The 20364-nt window shown below is 39.6% G+C and overlaps 1 long non-coding RNA gene across 1 annotated transcript in view; it reads right to left on the minus strand.

The window, feature by feature from the left end:
* Positions 1-3508: 3508 nt before the first annotated feature.
* The window catches only part of LOC142363140 (uncharacterized), a 46615-nt gene continuing 29759 nt past the window's right edge, over positions 3509-20364 (minus strand). The window contains exons 2-3 of the long non-coding RNA XR_012765523.1: positions 14982-15044; positions 3509-4197 (exon numbers count right to left, since the gene is read on the minus strand). This is a non-coding gene — a long non-coding RNA (uncharacterized LOC142363140). The remainder of the gene's footprint in view (positions 4198-14981; positions 15045-20364) is intronic.

Genomic DNA, 20364 nt, shown 5'->3' on the forward strand with positions numbered 1-20364 from the left:
CCCTGTACTCACTGTTAGAAGCAAAGCTTTTACTACTTCTTCAGAAACTAAGTAGTAATCTTTTTTTCCTTCTATCAGCTAACTCTATTTCTCCTCTTTCCCTCCCAGTCAGTGCCAGCTGCTCTCTTTTCATCTCAGTCATCCAATCCAACTTCACCTCCAATCAGCTATAGCTTTGCTGTTGACTTCATCATAGCCAAGATTTCAGGGTCAAGGAATATTAAGAATGTGGATGCTAAGTGCTATCACTTAGGCCATTTTCCAGAAGATATTCCAGTATTATAGTAGACTGACTGTAATTCTATGCAGGAGAATGCACAAATCTCACCACTACAGTATGACTAACCCAAGCTTAGCTGCTGCATTAATAGTTTTTTTCATCTGAAGAGGATGACAAAGGAAGGATATTGCCTACAAACTTATCACCTATATATAAATGTATTGAATTAAATTTTCATAAGATAACCCCATTAGATCTTAGATCTGGCATATTGTATAGCAAAGAAATAGTATTCTGCAATATATACATTATAATAGAAAAGGTTGAACTAAAGAATAGAATCTTTAACCCAACAGGGATGAAAAAGACACGTTAAATTTAAATTAAGATAAAGTAGAGGACTGGGATCAGCCAGTATTCGATGTAGCTGGAAGGGACCATGGTATTTTAAGAGCATTTAATAAAATCCAAAAAAAATGAGGCTTCTGAGGTGTGGAGAGAAGAATGGATTATAGTCACATGGGCTGGTTTACTAGTAAATTGCACAAGAAGTAAACTTACCTATTTTTGCTGTAAAGGACAATATTGTTCAGTTCCTGCCTTGCATATATTTCAAAGGAAGAGCAAAATTTCCTCATTTCATAGGTATGATTCCACTGAATGCAGTCAAATGCATGCAGCATGCTAATAAAAACCATCCCCATAAAGTCTCTGTCACCAACTGCACTTGCATACACCAGGGGCTAGAGGACTTGCATCCTAAAGGAGGTCAGGAAGGATGCCCATATTCTCTTGAAACGTAAAAAAATTAACATGCGAACATTCTAGATGATTGTCCCACAAATTGGCTCTATTTAACTCCAAATAAAAGGCCAGACAATTGAATTTATGCAGTTTTTTAAAGAGAAACAATTAAAGCATTTTCTGGTGGAGGTCAGCTTCACTCAGAAAGATATATACCAAAACATAGTTAGATTGTCTTTTAGTCTAATTAATATTCTTGAACCCCAGCATTCTCAACATTTACTGCATCTGTGATGACAACAGGTGACTTCCTGAACAGAGTTTAGATGGCAACATATTGGGTATAAAAGCTTTTCTTTGCGATAGAAAATGCCAAAGTAATACATAAGCTTCAGCTCTTGCTCTAAACTTGTTGCTTCCTCCCTTTCCAATTGCAGATGTGAATAAGATACATCTCAAACTTCTGGTTATGAAGAGTTACATTTGCAACCATTTGCAGATCATAGATGAACAAAGACAGAACTGTGCTCCATGAAACTCACTAAATATCAACATAAATCACAGAATCACAGAATAGTAGGGGTTGGAAGGGACCTCTGTGGGTCATCTAGTCCAACCCCCCTGCCAAAGCAGGGTCACCTACAGCAAGCTGCACAGGACCTTGTCCAGGCGGGTCTTGAATATCTCCAGAGAGGGAGACTCCACAACCTCCCTGGGCAGCCTGTTCCAGTGCTCCGTCACCCTCAGAATGAAGAAGTTCTTCCTCATGTTCAGACGGAACTTCCTGTGCCTCAGTTTGTGCCCACTGCCCCTTGTCCTGTCACTGGGCACCACTGAAAAGAGCTTGGCCCCATCCTCCTGACACCCACCCTTCAGATATTTAATAAACCTTAAACATACAAAAATAAATATCATTATCTTCCCTGTGCAGTGGGGCCCTCCAGAAACAGCGTGAGGGGCGGGGGGGAGGGGGAAGACTGCTCCATTATCAATTGTTTACCTGTAAATGTGTGCTTTCCTATGGAAACCAGTTCATTATCAATAGAATCATAGAATTATAGAACAGTTTGGACTGGAAGGGACCTTTAAAGGTCTTCGAGACCATGCCCCCAGCAATGAGCAGGGATATCTTCAAAAGTACTGGGAGCTTTAGTTGACAAATGGCAAGCTTATTAAAAAATCCGTATTTCCCCCTGTTAAAATGACAGGAAGCAGGTAAGTACAGATTCCCAAAGTCCTCTTTCTCTGCTGCACCAGATTACGACTATTAACATTTTATTACTTATTATTATAATTTAAAAATATAGTATAATAATAAAATAATATTTAATAAAAATGGTATTTATAGCCTGGATTTAAACTACTACAGTACTGACAAGGTGTGTTTAGAATTCCTATTAGTACAATTAAAGTGGCTTAATTGCTGTAAATGGACAGGAGTTCATCTGTGCAGAATGCACACCTTCCTGCAGGCCAAAATTAGTAAAAGCCCTACCATCACTGTAAGTGCCATCACGTGAAAGAAAATCAGAATGTCCCTGTTACAATATTTTCTTGTATTTTACTTCCAGGCTCTATAGAGTCTATTTCTGACAGCCACCAAGAACTTTAGTCATTCTGCCATAGCGCTCCCAAGAACGTCTCTACAAAGTCAAACCAAAAATATGGGAAAGAAGAAGGAAGCTGGTATTTGAGCAAAACCAGTTGCCTGGAGTGGGTGATTCTCCACTTGCTCCCTAACCAAGCTCCCTAACTAAAGAGAATTCTTGAATAATTTAGAATATTTCTGATCTTTTAGTGGGCTAAATCTTGAAGTATTAGAACATTTTGTATAATGAAAGTCCAAAAATAGCTATCTGTGAGTAGACAAAATCTTTTATTTAAACACTTTGAAATGGCTTTAATTTCATTGTGGCCTCTTTTGTTTAAAATACAATAAAACCCCCTCAAAACCTCACAATTTTCAAACTTCAGCACACAGAAACTTCACAAAAAGGCATAATTTGTGAAAATGTCAGTAAATTCCATATTCTTTTCCTAAGGTAAATGTCATTAAAAATTACTCTTTTACAGCAACACTTTGGTTTTATTAAATATTTAAACAAAAAAACCCACAAATCAAAGAAAAAGCAAATAAAACACCCACAAGTTATTGAAAGCTCATGAAACTTGTTTTAAATTTGCAGTTCGCATGGGAATGGATTCCATGTCTAGTTGCCCTTTCCAGTCACTTCTGAGGGAATCAGTCTCCTACGGGACTATTCTTATGAGGAGCGGCTGAGGAGCTGGGGCTGTTTAGTTTGGAGAAGAGGAGGCTGAGGGGGGACCGTATTGCTCTCTACAACTACCTGAATGGAGGTTGTAGTGAGGCAGGTATTGGTCTCTTCTCCCAAGTGTCGCGTTAAAGGGGGGGTAAGGGGATTCTGATATTCAACTAGCCTGCCAGAGCCCTTCCAAGGACTTTCACTGAAACAGTTTCGCAAAGTTGAAACAATAGGTAATTTATTCAAGTGACAGTTATCACAGATTCGGAATTGCCGTTGATAAATTCACTGTCTACAAAAGTTAAGCTCAAAGTAATAGTTTAGCGCTTTAGTTAACAATGTGTTCCCGGGGGTACGTCTGACAAAGTCAGAGGCGCGACTCTTACCAAAAAGGCGCCCCTTCTTGGGGGGGGAAGAGAGGTTCAGGCCCGTCGACCCGTCTGTCAGGTGAAGTTCTCGCTTGGCTCCTCCTCCCAAAGAGAGTTTTCAAGTGCCAATTTTTATATGTTTGGAAATCTTTTTGCGAGGTGGGACTAAGTCAATTATTGTGTATCGATTGGCTCTTGGCATGGAATGTCATGTCGTCAGAAGCAGGACTCAGCAGTGTGACACGCCTTCGGAGCTGGCATCTTGGTATGTGTATTCGGGGGCCATCTGTGCTTTGTCCAAAGCAATCTCTGAAGCAATCTCTGGCTGCGCAGCCTCCGCGGGCGCCCCACAGATCACTGAGTTTACAGTGATGGGCTATCCCCCCTTACTTTTGTCTGATAAGATAAGCAGCAGTTATTTACTTCCTTTGTTAGCTCTTCGGCTCTTGATGCCTCAGTCTGTTTGTCTTTTGTCTTGCATTCGACAAGTCCAGCAAGGCCATCGATTACATTATCCACCCCGTGACTTTAGTCACATCTCGTCAAAAAGGAATATTAGATGAATTTAGGTTCAGATGGGTTGAGGGGCTCATCTTCCTCCCTAATAGGAGAAGGAATAAAAGGAACATAATCAGGGTTATGAACTTTAAGCATTCTAATATGCGTACTAAAAGTTTTAGCTAATGAAGATTGTACACATGATAAACCTACACAAATAACAATAAGGAGTACAATAAACATCAGTACATATTGAATCAAACTTTGTATCCATCCACTAATGTTTAGTCCAAGTCCATTAAAAACTTTCGAGATCCACCCCGTCCGTTCCCAGGGCTTTTGCTTCATATTTTCACGGAGTTCTTGAGACTGTTCCGCAATCTTACGCATTTCATCCATGGCTTGATGTAAAGTGACGGATACATTTGGGATAGAAACACAACAGGTTTCATCAGGATAGGAGGCATTTAGCCATCCACAAACACCACTTTCTTTTAACAAAATCATATCTAAGGCTAACCTATTTTGTAGCGTCATTTTGGATGTAGCTTGCAGCTGCAAGTCAACTGCATTAATTGCTGTTTTTGTCCAGTTTGCTAGAGATTCTACTTGCCATGTCAAATTTTCTATATATAATCGATTATTGGTAATTACTGTCCAATAACCCCAAAAAGCTTTCATTACCAAGTTTATTCTCATTGCTGGTGTATAATAGCTCGGCCAGGCAAAAAGATTACCATTTTCTTGCATAGAGTTCCACATTTGTGACTGTCTTTTAGCTCTATGTCCTCGTGATTTTGTTAAGGATTGAATGAAATTAAAAGCTATAGTAGGACACAAACTTGGAATACCTAGAGTACATTCTAATCCATCCCAGTAGGGTTGAATGTAGTCTGATATTTGTCCATTAGAACACACCCATCTGTTTTCAGGTGGTGCAGGCAGCATTAAAGTGCTACACGTACTATTTTCGAGTTCATCGAGGCTATTATGTCCATTTAGATAATGCTGGAAAGGAACTCGGCATCTTTTGGCCTGTGGCTTAGCATTGTTGCTAGAAACTATATGATATGCCCATGTGTTAACCTGTTTGGGATCCACTTTTGTAATACAAGAAAAGGGAGTCCTTCTGCAGAGGTCGTTGGCAGCATAAGACAAGTGTTTCCCTGAGTCCAATTCATCATTCTAAGAAATCCTTGTAACAACTTAAAGGCTGTGTTTTCCTCTATCATACCCAAAGACGTCTTTGTTTTTTGATTATAATCTCTATGGAACACATGCACAATTATTATACCCAATATGTAAACACATGTTAAACTTACACATATTTGTCTACCACTGCCAATGCATGATAGAAGATTCATATTGACAATTCTATAGTAAATTATAACTATCAAAAACACAACAAAATAAAGCCATTTTGCATTATAAAAACAGTAACCTAAACAATAAAGTAAAAAGTAAAAAAAAAAAAAAAGGTCACATAATATACAAGTAAAATTAGAAATCAGTATTCCTATCAAAATTAAATCACTATTGTCCTTTTTGTCAGATTGTTTCGACCTTCTGGAAACTTTGGTTCACAGATGATTCCACAGATTAGGACTAGAAGTATAAATTAGCAGTCCTTGATGGCAGTCTGTTTTGACACGTGACAGTCCGTGTTTTCAGGCGTAGTTTCCCAGTGTTTGGAAAATACCGAATTCCTTCTTCTTTTGCCCAGTCTTGTACCACTGTAGCTGTAAAGTGTGATCCGTTGTCACTTTGAATCTCCTCAGGAAGGGGGAGGGTGCTGAACCATTCCTTCAGGCAGTAAACTGTGTTATCTCCAGTTGCAGCTGGGACAGCTGTTGCCATGGTAATTCCTGAAACAACTTCCACCCCTACTAACATGTGTTTTTTACCCCCTGAGGGTTGCAATGGACCTATGTAATCAATTTGCCAGGTGTGCCACAGTGTTTTTTTATTTCGGATGTGCATGGGAGGTGCCTTACTTGGATGATCTTTGTTAAGTCGCAGGCGACACTGTGAACAGGCAGTGACCACTTGTTCACACAGTTTTGTTGACACAGGCCATCCTCGGGCTATGCCTTCCCGATACAAATCAGCTCGGCCAGTGTGCCCTCGTTTTACATGTAACCATTCAAGTAAATGTTCCCATTCTAATTCATCACTTACAATATCAATTTTGTGTAGCCGTGTGAGGCTATCAACTTGTTGATTGAACTGGGCAGCAACAGAGGCTGATCGATCATGCCCTTTCACCCAACCAATGTGCAGTATCCTTTGTTCTCCTATTTTTAGCAATTGTTTCCAGCTGTCATTTTGCCAGACTGGGACTCTATTTACCTGCCAGTCGTTGGCTGCCCAGTGGCTCCCCCACTCGGTAGCTCCTTTAAAAACAGCATATGAGTCAGTGTAAATATAGTCAGCACCGTGTTGTGCAGCTAGTAAGACTGCCCTAAGCTCCCCCACTTGTGCACTTCCTTTACCTGTTTCGCTGACCCGTTCTCCCGTGGCTACTTCCAGTGCCACTGCATTATAATTCCACTCATTATTTCGCCTGTAGGATGACGCATCAGTGAACCATACCCCTTCGAGGTTGCTGGTTTCTGTTAGAGGAAGCGCCTCCCGAATTGGAGATGGTTTGCTTGGAGGAGTTTGGAACAGCGAAGTATTATCTATATCTTTTTGCAGTTTAGACACTTTAGTGCTGCCCTCTGTAATAGGCATAATGTCATGGATGCTTTCCAGATAGGCATACCACTTACGGACCATGGGCTTTTGGGCAATGCCAGCAGGCGGCACCGTCCCTTTAGATATTGTGTCTAGGAGGCGGAAAGGTCCCCGAACGATTACACTCTGTTTTTTTCTTATTTGTTCCACTCGCTTTACAGCTCGTACCAAAGACAATAGTCCCTTTTCCAGATCTGAGTATCGCGATTCAGTATCATTAAAGGACTTTGAACTGAACTCAAGTGGACGCTCAGGCCCTTCAGGTCCTTTTTGCCAAACATTACAGTGAGAACCGTGTTCACTAAATCCTCATTCCACATGAATTGGATCAGAGGGATGTACAGGACCTAGCTGCTGAAATAGTCTCAATTCTTTTACCAGTGTCTCCAGGGCATTAGAATGTTGATTTGTCCACTCCCATGATTTCTTTTTTCGCAGCAAATTGTAAAGGGGTCGAGCAATGATAGAAAATCCAGGGACATGTTTACGCCAGTATACTAAAGTTCCTAAAACTTGTTGCAATTCCTTAACATTAGAGGAATCCTGTCCCTGTTCTATTTTCTCCAGTGTGTCAGGAGGGATAGATAAGGCTCCTTTGATCCACCAGACCCCTAGAAATTTAACTTCCTGTGCGGGTCCCTGGCACTTGGATGGGGGAATTTCCAGACCCAAGGTTGTTAATTGCAATGTCACATCATCCATAGCCTGTTTAACAGTGTCAAATTGTTCCCCTCCAATCAAAAGATCATCTATATATTGATATATAGTAACGTCTGATGGAATAGGAATTCCAGTCAGTGTTTTAGCTAAAGTATTGTGAGCAATGGTGGGGGAATGTTTATATCCCTGAGTCAGCCTGTTAAAGGTGTATTGTATCCCTTTCCACGTAAAAGCAAATTGGGCTTTATCATGTTCCTGGAGTGGAACCATAAAAACCATATCTTTTACATCTAAAGTTGCCATCCATGTGTGAGATGCTCCCTGTATCTGAGTTACTAATTCTGCAATGCTCGGTACAGCTGCAGTTAAAGGTGCAGTGTTGGCATTTAATCGCCTGTAATCAATCGTGAGTCTCCACTGCCCGTTCGGTTTTTTTACTGGCCAGACAGGGGAATTACAGGGTGAGTGTGTACGAGTGATGATGCCTCGGTTTTCTAAGTCTTTTACCACCCCGTCAATACCCGATTGCGCAGCTGCTGGTAAGGTGTACTGTTTTGTGTTTGTAATTTTTGATGGTGGTAAAGATATGGACATTTCTAATAAATTAATTTTTTTTAGGCTCATTCTGTTTAATTTCTCACCCAGCAAAACTCCAAACTGAACCATCAGGGAGTTTCCACACTCTGCCATACAACAAATCAAATCCCAAAATATTAGTGTTAGCAGCACCGACCAGTACTTCAGTGCGGGTTAATCTTTGTTCACCCGGGAGCCACAGGGTAATTTTTGCTGTAGGGCATTTCCTTATGACTCCATCAATGCCTGTAAATTTTACTTTACGGCGACCAGGTTTTACATTTAAGCATGTTGCAGTCTCCTTGGTGATTACCGAAATTTGAGCACCAGTATCAATGAGAAAATTTACAAAAACTTTCTTTGGTCCCACCGGGATGGCAATGACAGGTTCGGGAGGTGTATCTGAGAGCCACTGTATAGCTAGTACCCGCCGAGGAAGGAGGCTCACAGCCTTCCCCGCGGATAGGCGTTTTTTGCCTGAGGGTCCGTCAGATCAATTAGCTCCTGCTGTGGGGCGGAGGGTGCAGTGTTAAAAGTTGCTTTGTTTTCTGCCGGCTGACCTGTCTTTGCTGAATTAAGCTTATGGCTTAATGACTGTACGAGAATTTTTAGGTCAGTCGTGGATATACCAATCAGTAGATGCCGTGGCACCCCAATAGCTCGAGCTTTACGCCAGAGCTCGTTACGCTCCGTATCAAATTTTAATTTGCATTCGGGCTTAGCCTTAGGGCTGTGAATCTGGTGAAGTCGCCGAGGTGGCGGATCAGATAACTGTGAGGATCTGATCCATCCCATCCTGCGCCCGTAGTTTACTATATCTTGTACAAATTCACTCCAAGTGATTACCTGATTTTCCGCTTGGTCCTGATCCTGATCCTGCCCTCGACGTGGGCGTCGACCTTGTCTGGGGCGAGCGACTTGAAGTCGATCTTGTATATTGGCCACATATGTTTTTAAACTGTCTGGGAGGCCTCGGATCAGTGGAGTTAATCTTGCTGGATCTATAGGGGCTAACATTGGGGATCTTATTAACACATCCCGCTCATGCATTGCTTGTATGCAGGCAGCCTTTTGCACAGATGTCACCAAATCAGAGAACCCTGAGGTTTTTATAACAGAAGGTTCTCCTCTGTCATGTGGGTCTATGCCACCAGCCCAATAAGCAGCTCGCATAGTTAATGAATAATTATGATTACCTGGAGTGGTGGTTAGGAACACTCCAGGACCCCAGTAGCCTCCTGCTTCTTCCTCATTTAAGAGGATTCGATCTCCCCCGGTAAGGGAGACTCGACACACATATTCCGTCTCGGATTCCTCCAGACGCCTGGAATATTTTTCCTGCAATTTTGCCAATTCAGCAGGAGACCATGGAATGGTTCGTACAGTAGTACGAGCCTGTTCTCCACCCTCATCGGTGGTTTCTGTTTTAATCAATGGTCGAATAGGTATAGGTTCTGGGGCCAAATCATAACCAGAATTTTCCTCCAGTTCATCATTATCATCCCTGTCCCAGATGTCTCCATCCCACGTCTCGGGATCCGCATACTGTGTTAATTTGCGGACTTGTTTAGCTGAGACAGAGGACGGTATTGGGTTTAATGAGAGATTTAATTTTTCTTCTAAATGTTTTTCTCGCCTATTGGCCCAAAACAATTGCGATTTAAGGTAACCGATTTCACCTTTTAGGGTGTCGATTTGTGTCTCAAATTTCTTTTGACTTTCCTTTTCAAAAGTCAGCGAAGTTTTTAACACTTCATTTTCTGATTTTACTGCAGCATATTCTACATCTGCAATTTTTTCAGGTGGTGGGGACTCTTTAATTTCTTTCTGCGCGCAAGATAGGCAAGCCCCTAATACAGCACAAATAAATTTTTTGCCTTTAGTGCCTTTGCTCTTTTGCTCACTTAAACACTGTTTTATACGTTCTACCACTTTATCCTCATCTTTCCAGAATTTCTGGGCCCATTCAATTCCTGCTTGTGAAGATGCACCCTTGTATTTTTGTAGCAGTTTATCCATGGCAATCTTGCCGACTACGCCAATTTTTTTTACTGTCGCGTTAAAGGGGGGGTAAGGGGAGTCTGATATTCAACTAGCCTGCCAGAGCCCTTCCAAGGACTTTCACTGAAACAGTTCCGCAAAGTTGAAACAATAGGTAATTTATTCAAGTGACAGTTATCACAGATTCGGAATTGCCGTTGATAAATGCACTGTCTACAAAAGTTGAGCTCAAAGTAATAGTTTAGCGCTTTAGTTAACAATATGTTCCCAGGGGTACGTCTGACAAAGTCAGAGGCGCGACTCTTACCAAAAAGGCGCCCCTTCTTGGGGGGGGAAGAGAGGTTCAGGCCCGTCGACCCGTCTGTCAGGTGAAGTTCTCGCTTGGCTCCTCCTCCCAAAGAGAGTTTTCAAGTGCCAATTTTTATATGTTTGGAAATCTTTTTGCGAGGTGGGACTAAGTCAATTATTGTGTATCGATTGGCTCTTGGCATGGAATGTCATGTCGTCAGAAGCAGGACTCAGCAGTGTGACACGCCTTCGGAGCTGGCATCTTGGTATGTGTATTCAGGGGCCATCTGTGCTTTGTCCAAAGCAATCTCTGAAGCAATCTCTGGCTGCGCAGCCTCCGCGGGCGCCCCACAGATCACTGAGTTTACAGTGATGGGCTATCCCCCCTTACTTTTGTCTGATAAGATAAGCAACAGTTATTTACTTCCTTTGTTAGCTCTTCGGCTCTTGATGCCTCAGTCTGTTTGTCTTTTGTCTTGCATTGGACAAGTCCAGCAAGGCCATCGATTACACCAAGTAATTAGCAATAGGACAAGAGGAAATGGCCTCAAGTTGCATCAGGAGAGGTTTAGTTTGGATATTAGGAAAAATTTATTTACTGAAAGAGTGGTTAGACATTGGAACAGGCTGTCCAGGGAGGTGATTGAGTCACCATCCCTGGAGGTGTTTAAAAAAACTTGTGGTACTTTGGGATATGGTTTATTAGGCGTGGTGGTATTAGGCGGATGGTTGGACTTGATAATCTTAGAGGTCTTATCCAGCCTATGATTCTATGATCCTATTCTGCTGATGTGAATCCCAACTGAGCATCAGAATTTTCATGATATTATTCTATAACACATGCACATGGGCCTGGATGTTTCCTTAAATAAAAGGAGGAACTGCATCGCTCAGATGTGTTGAAAACATTAGCAGCCTTTCCTGCCAGTGAAGGTCATTTAAAACCATATCACAAAGTGAGCTACAAATGACTACATTTTCCAGAACTGGACCACTGACTGCATACTTTGGGATGCATAAAGCAACTTGCAGAGCACAGCTGCTACGTATGTTTTTAATTCGCTCCTGCTTGCTTAATTAGAGGATTGTTTTTCAAACACAAGTAAAAATGAGAGAAAGACGGCATATTGCAAAGCATTGCAGAGTTAATGAACATTATCTTGGAGACAGTAGCCTGCCTGCGAATGTTTATATCCTCTTTGTTCTAACCTTAGAGGATTCATAAATTCTTTGTAGTCTAGACAGTAATCTTAACTGTAAGACAAGTAAAAGTCAAATAATTTTAAAAGAGTTATGATGACTGTTTAAAAATATGGTATGTAGAAATAAAACAATACATTGCTTACCTAGTTTTAAGATGAGTACATAAGATAATCAATACTTAAGACTCCTTCATGAGCTTGTATTTTGCATAATCCAGATATTTGAGAGGCTGCACAGGGAAGTGGTAGAGTCATCATCCTTGGAGGTGTTCAAAAAATGTTTAGATATTGCTTTTCGGGAGATGGTTTAGCAGGCATGGTGCTGTTGGTTTGACAGTTGGACTTGATGATCTTAGAGGTCTTTTCCAAACCTTAATGATTCTATGATTATTTCAGAGTAACATGCTGTCAGTGTTGTTTTTTGGGTTTTTTTTTTTTGAAATCATACAGATTTCACTCTGGAATGGAAAAACATTGTTTGGAAAACTTCCCAAATTCTCAGTCACATAAAAGTTTCTCTTTAAAGGATGCATATGCCTGGAATCTGATTTAATTAACATAGCAAATATCCTATATTAAATCATAAATCATTAAAACCCAAACAGAAGACATAAATTTTTAATAACTTTATCTATTTACATCACATCAGAAGTACTACTTTGCTGTAGTGTCAGTGGACTTTCAAAAGCAGCAGCTGGATGGCTGCCCAACTCCCTACTTAGATCTGGGCCATGCTAGGCCCTGTAGCAAAAAAAGATTTTCATCAAAGGAAAGAGCTTGGTTCTGTCCAAGGAATAACAGAATGACTCCAGCTGGAACAAAGTTTCATCGCAAAATCCCTATCTTGCATAGATTAAAATAGATACTTATACATACATAAGCACTTGCTCAAATACGTCACCCCTGGAAGTCAATGTGCTTAAAACACTGAAGACTGGGTTGAGGTCCCAAATCAATTCCTGCCTGAAAGTACAAGGTTATAATCTGTTAAAAAAATCAGGCCATCCCAGTATCCAAATGGTGGTTTACACTACAACCACACCAAACCCTGCTGCTCAGGAGTAATGCTACTCATACATAACATTTTGACTCCACTCACTGCTCTCTCTCAATATAGCTTGACACAGATGCCTTACACCATAAACAATTTCAACCTTCCTGAATACAGATAAAATTTGGGTTTAAACACAGCACAGATATATGGGGAAATTTTGTTTTAGAAAATATTTAAGTAGTTTGGAAGCATGAAACATGCAACAGGAAATAGGAAAGCCATTTTCTCATTCTATACTTGGATGTATCCTGATATTTGGCAAAGAAAAGCAAAACACTTTGCTGGGCAGAACAATATTGTAGGATTTTTATACTAATATTAAAAGACAAAAGAGATTGGGACTAGGAGGTAACAAATTTTGTGAGAAGTAATTAGTTAAAATGAAAAAGCATGTATGCTAGCTAACCATCTGCCATCAAGGGAAGAAATTTACCTGGTATTAATTTTGGAGATAAACACAGAGCTGAAATACCAGATGCACATTGCAAACTTTGAGAACAAAATTGTTCAAGTGCAAAAGGAAGGAGCATGGCCTATAGCACTTAATTTAACAACTTCTGTGTAGCTCCACTCTCTGGAAATGAAAAACAGGCCACAATTTGTTAGGATTAGGTGTTTCATACACACAGTGTACAGCTACCTAATACTTTAAGACTATCAGCTCCTCATAACAGGTCTTTTTAACATGACTTTGACCAGCTCCTGGTACAACCTGCTAGCGCAGACTGCCCCATGAAACTACGCAAATAATGAGAGTGGGAAATCTTGAATATTCTGGATCGGAGGAACAGGTGGTTCATACTACAACTACAAACAATATTTGACTAATTTTAAGATATCTGTTTTATGAATTAAGAATTGCCAGGGAAAATTACTTGAATGTAATGAAGTACAGGTGATGAAGATCATCGGTATGAAAGACACCACAAGCTATACTAAAGACTTTAAAAAAATCTGCCTAAAACACTAAACATACTATTGGATGCTGGTTACAAGATACCAAACAGAGCAGTAGAAATATAGGACGGCCAACAGATAAAGATCTTGATCTCTATTTGTCCCCATCTCATTTCCAAGTCTGTAAAAAAGTTAAATTATTCCAGACTAACTGGAATCCAGGATCCACCGTAAATAGCAAGTAAGTTTATTGGATGTATTTACAACCAAACTCAAAAATATCTGAAATAATGTTGACTATATGTCAACAATAACTTAAAATCATAACATCAGATGTACTGAGAAAAGGAATATTGCCATTTTATAACCTTGAATATGTACTAGCTTTCACGCTTCTGCTGATTCATGCTGTCTTTGAAGTGCCTCTTTAAAAGAAAGAAACAAAAACCATGCTAGAGCTATCCATACAGTTGTCCATGTGCATTTAGGATAATATTTAAAACAAAGACAGGGAGAAAATAAAAAAAACATCAGGAGATTAGCTGAGAAGAGAGCAGGGAAAGCTGCTTCTGCCAATAGCTAATATATAATTTACTACCCATGAACATGCAGAGAAGCCATATAGAACAAAGTACATGAAAAGCTGTAATTCTGACTGCATTCTTGTACTATAGATTTTAAGATCCCTTCTCCAGTTACTTGAAATAAGAAAGTGGCCTAATTCTCACTGACATTTTAATTCAAAGGAGCATTCAGTAAAGTTATGACGTCTTACACAAGACTAGTGAATTTAACCTATGAATTCAGAGTCAGGTGCCTGTATGAATTTGGTTCAAGTTCTAGGGATTTTTTTTCATAATCGCTTGGATCAGATTATGAAAAGCAACATTTTAATACTGACCTAGCACCACAGAGTGCACTGAGTAAGCTCAGAGGCCATTTTATATTCTCTAGGTATTTGTATAATGCAAGTTTATATTCCTGGAGACTGTCAATCTATTCCTTTAATCAGAGAAATTCAGCTCTTGTGTATCTGGTTGGTTCTAGATGGATATGAACTAAATGCATCACTAGATATTGATTTCTAATCATTTGAAGTATTAAAATGAATAAAACATTTTTTCTTTACCTAAGTCAGGATTACACAACCAGAAAGGAAGATATATTTTCTCAATCTGCATAATGTTCTATTAAACACAATGATGTTTTCAGCACCAATAAAAACATTATGAGGCTAGTTTTAATTCAAATGAAGTATTTTTTGATTAACATATTTCAAGTTCTTTGATTTCACATTTTGTATTTCCTCCCACTCCCTTCCCCACCATGTTTGTTTTTCTTTCACTCCTGCTATAACAAAATACCTGAAAATTGTACGATAAGATGATAGGCTAGGTACTATACTATGAAAGAGGAAATGTCACTTTCAGCCCCATCAAACATTGCCTGTTTCCTTAGTTCTCCAACACTTACCTAAGTTGTTTACAGCACTGTTCGTCCAGAAATAGAAAACAGGAGGATACCCAGTAAAATTACCTGCACAGCAAAGACAAAAATTCAGTTTAGTCTCATGAAAATTCTGTTAATTTGAGTAGGAAATGCTACAACAGCAATCTACACAAGGAAAAAAGTGAGAACACAGGAAAAAGATAATTTCTGTGAAAGCGGTGGAGATTGTAATGCTATGCTGCTTCTGATTACCAGAGTGAATCAGCTGGAAGTGGTGGCTGTAGTTATGTTGCACATAACTGAAGAGTAGCGAAATATATATACACACACACATCAACAAAATGAACAGTATCCTTTTTGGAGATATATGTATTATAGCCACATGCACAAAGGAAAGTCAAGAAACATTTAGAGAAGCTTTTCCAGTTTGACAAATAACAAAGAATTACTGACTTTAATGCTTAGAAAACAGTCGAATTTCTCAGTGCTTCAATTACACAGATTCACTGTGTCAAATTCTGTTCTCACGTCTGAGAAAACAAATATAGAGTAACTCTGCTTTGGAGGACATGGTGACAGTTTATAAGATTTATTTAGGAAGATTCCTTGCAAATTGCTCTAAATCCATTGTATAAAGAACGTGTTTCTCATTTCTTTGTTCAGTATATTAATAAAAGTGGATTTTCTGATTGGTAAACAAAATATTGTCTGTAGAACTCACACAACTACACCAAACTCTCAAACTCAACAGTAGAACTGCTACTGTGAGACATTTTTATGCATTATAATTTTGATTTATTTCTGGCATTAGAAGATAATGCTGTGTTGGCCCTGGATATATATGGAAACAACATGTTTTTTCAGCTCCTGTATGCTGACCCATGCTTCAGTCATAAAGAACAAAATTTAGCCTCCTAAATGCATATTATTTGCTGTTCTTTTTTCTTAGAAACATGGACTCTTAAAAAGTGTTTTATTTTTTAGGCACAAATATGGCACAACCTAACATAAAAGGAAATTGTTTGTTTTGCTTTCGCTGACAAATCCTTCACTGACATCCAGTATCACAGAGCTCAAACACCTCTCTTGCTGGGAGTTTCACTTCTCTTACATCAGGATAAAAACAAGCATGTCTCCACTTTGGAAAACCTGGGAGAGCCTCTAACTATGGGTTAATTGAAAGAAGATCTACAGATTTATTCCCAGCTCTCCATCTGACTTCTTCACCCTTTTGCTGCCCTTACTGGCAGTGAAGATAAAGGTGTTCATACTCCTGGTATTTCAGACAACTGAAATGATGATAACGCTAGTTTATATTTCTCAATTATACAGGCCAAATTTAAACTATACAATAGCTGCCATTGTAATAAATCCAACAGAGCTATGCTCATTTATGCTGTTACTACTTCCACATTCTTTTATTGTTCTGGAGAAACAGAGCTCTTTAAAATCAATATGCACCAACAGCCTTGGAGCACCATAACTCAGATTGTGGTTCTTCAATCTTTAACTGAAAGTTCACTTAATTTAAAAAAACCAAACAAATAAATATATGAAACCTGCAGAATACCCTCTGCTGATTTTTGTTTAGCAGTTTGCACTTCTGTTGTTAATATGAGAAATATTTTAACTAAAAATATTCATAATTTAAACATTGGCATAGTTATTTGACTTGCAACTTACAAATGAGCTGGTACAGTCAGCAGGCAGCAGACTGTAACTGTGTGGATGGCCTTCTGTTGCCTTATAGTCCAGCAGTGGTCCACAGGCCATGGGCTGAATGACACTTCCATAGAAATTACATGAACTTCAAGCACTTGAGTGACCAGTCTCTCACACATGCAAATGCTCACACACTGTCTGTCTCTGTTTTTTCCCTTGAAAATTAAATGTCAATAAGATATTATTTTTAGCTGTTACTTTTTTGCCTTAATGGCAGAATGGTACGCTGTGCTTTAACTCCAGTCAGCAACTAAGCAACATGCAGCCACTCGCTCAATGCTCTCCTCTCTGTGGGATGGGGACGAGAAGAAAAGTAAAACTCTTGGGTTCAGATAAAGACAATTCAATAAGTAAAGCAAAAGTCCCATGCATAAGCAAAGCAAAAGAAGGAATTCATTCACTACTTCCCATCAGCAGGCAGGTGTTCAGCCATCTCCAGGAAAGCAGGGCTCCGCCACATGTAAAGGTGACTTGGGAAAACAAACACCATCACTCTAAATGCCCCCACTTCCTGCTTCTTGCCCAGGTTTATGTGCTGAGCATGACATCATATGGCATGGAATACCCCTTTGGTCAGTTGGGGAAAGCTGTCCCAGCTGTGTCCCCTCCCAGCTTCTTGTGTCCCCCAGCCTGCTCACTGGTGGGGGCATGTGAGAAGCAGAAAAGGCCTTGACTTTGTGTAAACACTGCTCAGCAATAACTAAAAGATCCCTGTATTATCAACACTGTTTTCTTCACGAATCCAAAACACAGCCTCTTACTAGCTACTTTGAAGAAAATTAACTCTACCCCAGCCAAAACCATCACATGGTACTAACAGATGATACCAACATTTCCTATGAGATTGTATGACTTCAATAAACGTGCACCATTGGGTAGCAACCAGAATCTGACAACCTTTTTAATTCCTTGAATACCTTTTCATTGCATAGCAATCCCATTTATTTTAGTGGAGATACTCATGATGGAATTTTTCAGTACAGGAATGTAGCCTTTTGAGACAGGTAAGACTTGATTTTTGCACTAGAAATTTTTAACGTTTCAGTCTTGCTTTTGAAAAAGAGAAACTGATGTTGGTTTCAGCAAATTAGGGACTGCAGAGCTGGGTCACAGATTTATTTGGATGACTTGTGAGAAGCTACTAATATGCATTCAAACTTTATATTGCTTATATAAAGGTCATCCATTCATAAACAACGTCTCCTTCTATTTACACCTTATTATTCCAACCCTGCCCTGAAAACAAGAAGAGGAAACGCAGTTCTTTCTTTGAAAATTTCTTTTGCTGGGAGCTCATATTTTTAAGCAAACAACCTGCTGCTATTATATGGGGTTTTTTTAAATAATCTAGGTTTTGAGATACGGAGTTCTTTTAAAATGTCATCACCATTCCTTGTCCAACCGAACCCAGAGACTATTCTCCCCTGTAAGAAGTCAAGAAAGGTCAAAAGTCTTTGAGGACTCTAGAGGCAAGGTCAAACAAATCTGAAATTCAGTCAGTTGTCAAATGCAGCACCACTTAACAAAATCAAGTGTATTGCTTATTCTCAGTGCTTACCTCTGCACAACTGCAGGACTCAGCATTTCTTTTGAATCCATTGGAACTTTGCAATTATTCTCACAGGGCTTGATCTCTAGAAGTCCCAAATATCCTGAACTCATCACAGCTCCAAAGTTATAATACTGTAATTCCACCATGCACCAATCAGGACTTCACTGTCCAAATATCACAACAAAGACAGGTTATTTCTATTTTTCTTCTGATTTTCAAGACAGAAGAGAGAACAGTCCTCAAGCTGATCGCATGCAAGTTCAGCCCTTTAAAGACATACCCAGCTCCTCACACTTAGATTTACACCTTTATTCCTTTTTCATTCAAATCAATGAGCATGTATTTACTACAGAGTATTCACAAAGGAAGTCTGATCTGTGTGCAGTAGGACTGGCTATTGATGGAAAAGCTCAATGTGTGCATATATCTCTGTATCAGCCATGTGCATGGCATAGCATTCTAGACAAAATTAGTGCAGGCTGTCAGTACTGGACTACCTTTTTGTGGCTTGTAGAATAAGTGATGCAGCCACAGAGTGGATATCCTTTTGTTTCTTAAACCTGTTTTGAGCCTAACCTTGATGGCTAAGATGGGATTCATTGCATGAGCCATCTACAGACTGTTTGAAGTAAGGACAGCTCCCAAAAGGCTTCTAATCAATATATCCCTCGTGTAATCTACAATGGCATGTACAGCTCTCTAACTTTTGTCCTCTGTGAGCTAACCAGAAGAATATTTTCTTAAGCAAAATAATAGCCTTCAAAGCACATATTAGACAAAAGCAAGTCATTCTGTAATACTTCCATTTAAAAGTATGACATATGAGCAAAGTATCTCAGCCTGCATAATTATGTTTTCCTTCTTCTTTCATGATATTTTCCAGATTAAAGCTAATTGAAAAAAGTGGTCTAATAATTTCTAAGCAGTGCTGCTCAAAGTCACAATGATTATCAATAATATTAAGGTTCATTTATTACAATATAAATTCTAGCAAGGGTGCCAAAATTGGAAGGCATTGTTCACAGAATCACAGAATCACAGAATGGCAGGGGTTGGAAGGGACCTCTGTGGGTCATCTAGTCCAACCCCCCTGCCAAAGCAGGGTCACCTACAGCAGGCTGCACAGGACCTTGTCCAGGCGAGTCTTGAATATCTCCAGAGAAGGAGACTCCACAACCTCCCTGGGCAGCCTGTTCCAGTGCTCCGTCACCCTCAGAGGGAAGAAGTTCTTCCTCATGTTCAGATGGAACTTCCTATGCTTCAGTTTGTGTCCGTTGCCCCTTGTCCTGTCACTGGGCACCACTGAAAAGAGTCTGACCCCATCCTCTTGACACCCACCCTTGAGATATTTATAAACATTTATTAGGTCCCCTTGCAGCCTTTTCTTCTTCAGGCTGAACAAGCCCAGCTCCCTCAGCCTCTCCTCATAGGACAGATGCTCCAGTCCCCTCATCATCCTCGTAGCCCTCTGCTGGACAGAATCACAGAACGGTACCATGTACATCTTAGCTGTTTAAAATTACACGAGTTTGTTACTTACATGGATGAAAATAAAGTTTTCCATTTCTACTCTACATTTCAGCATTTTTTTTACCTTACCTATTTAAATATTTATTTCCATTTCACAATGGTCCTCTTTCAGCCCAATATATATAAATTTCATAAAAGCATGCAGTAAAATAGTTCAATGTTATGCTAAGCCACCCAAGGTAGCTTAATAGAACCACCCTGCTAATGTTTTAGAATTTGCTACTAATTTTAGAATGCAAGACTGTTCATTACAAGTACAAAGGGTAGCTTTCCATGGTGCTGTGCTGTGCACACGACACTAAAAAGAAGTTTAATGATACATATAGCTGATCTTTGGTTGTCTGGCCTTACAAGCAACTCACACATTTCAGGTGACATTCCTTGGTACAAGTTTTTTTTGATGTCTACTTTTCGTACAGTTAATACTTCGCCCTTAAGATAACAGATATCTTGCATTGTATGCAGCCTATAAGGAGTCACCAACACTGTTACATTTAATTGTTCATTATTTCCTAGGCAAAAATGCAGTAAGGAACAAGAAAGGTTCATTTAATGTCTGGATGTTTTCTATTAGCTTTAAAAGAGGAAAGGCTGTGAACATGC

This window comes from Opisthocomus hoazin, chromosome 14 (assembly GCF_030867145.1).
Source record: "Opisthocomus hoazin isolate bOpiHoa1 chromosome 14, bOpiHoa1.hap1, whole genome shotgun sequence".
In the NCBI taxonomy this organism is placed as follows: domain Eukaryota; kingdom Metazoa; phylum Chordata; class Aves; order Opisthocomiformes; family Opisthocomidae; genus Opisthocomus; species Opisthocomus hoazin.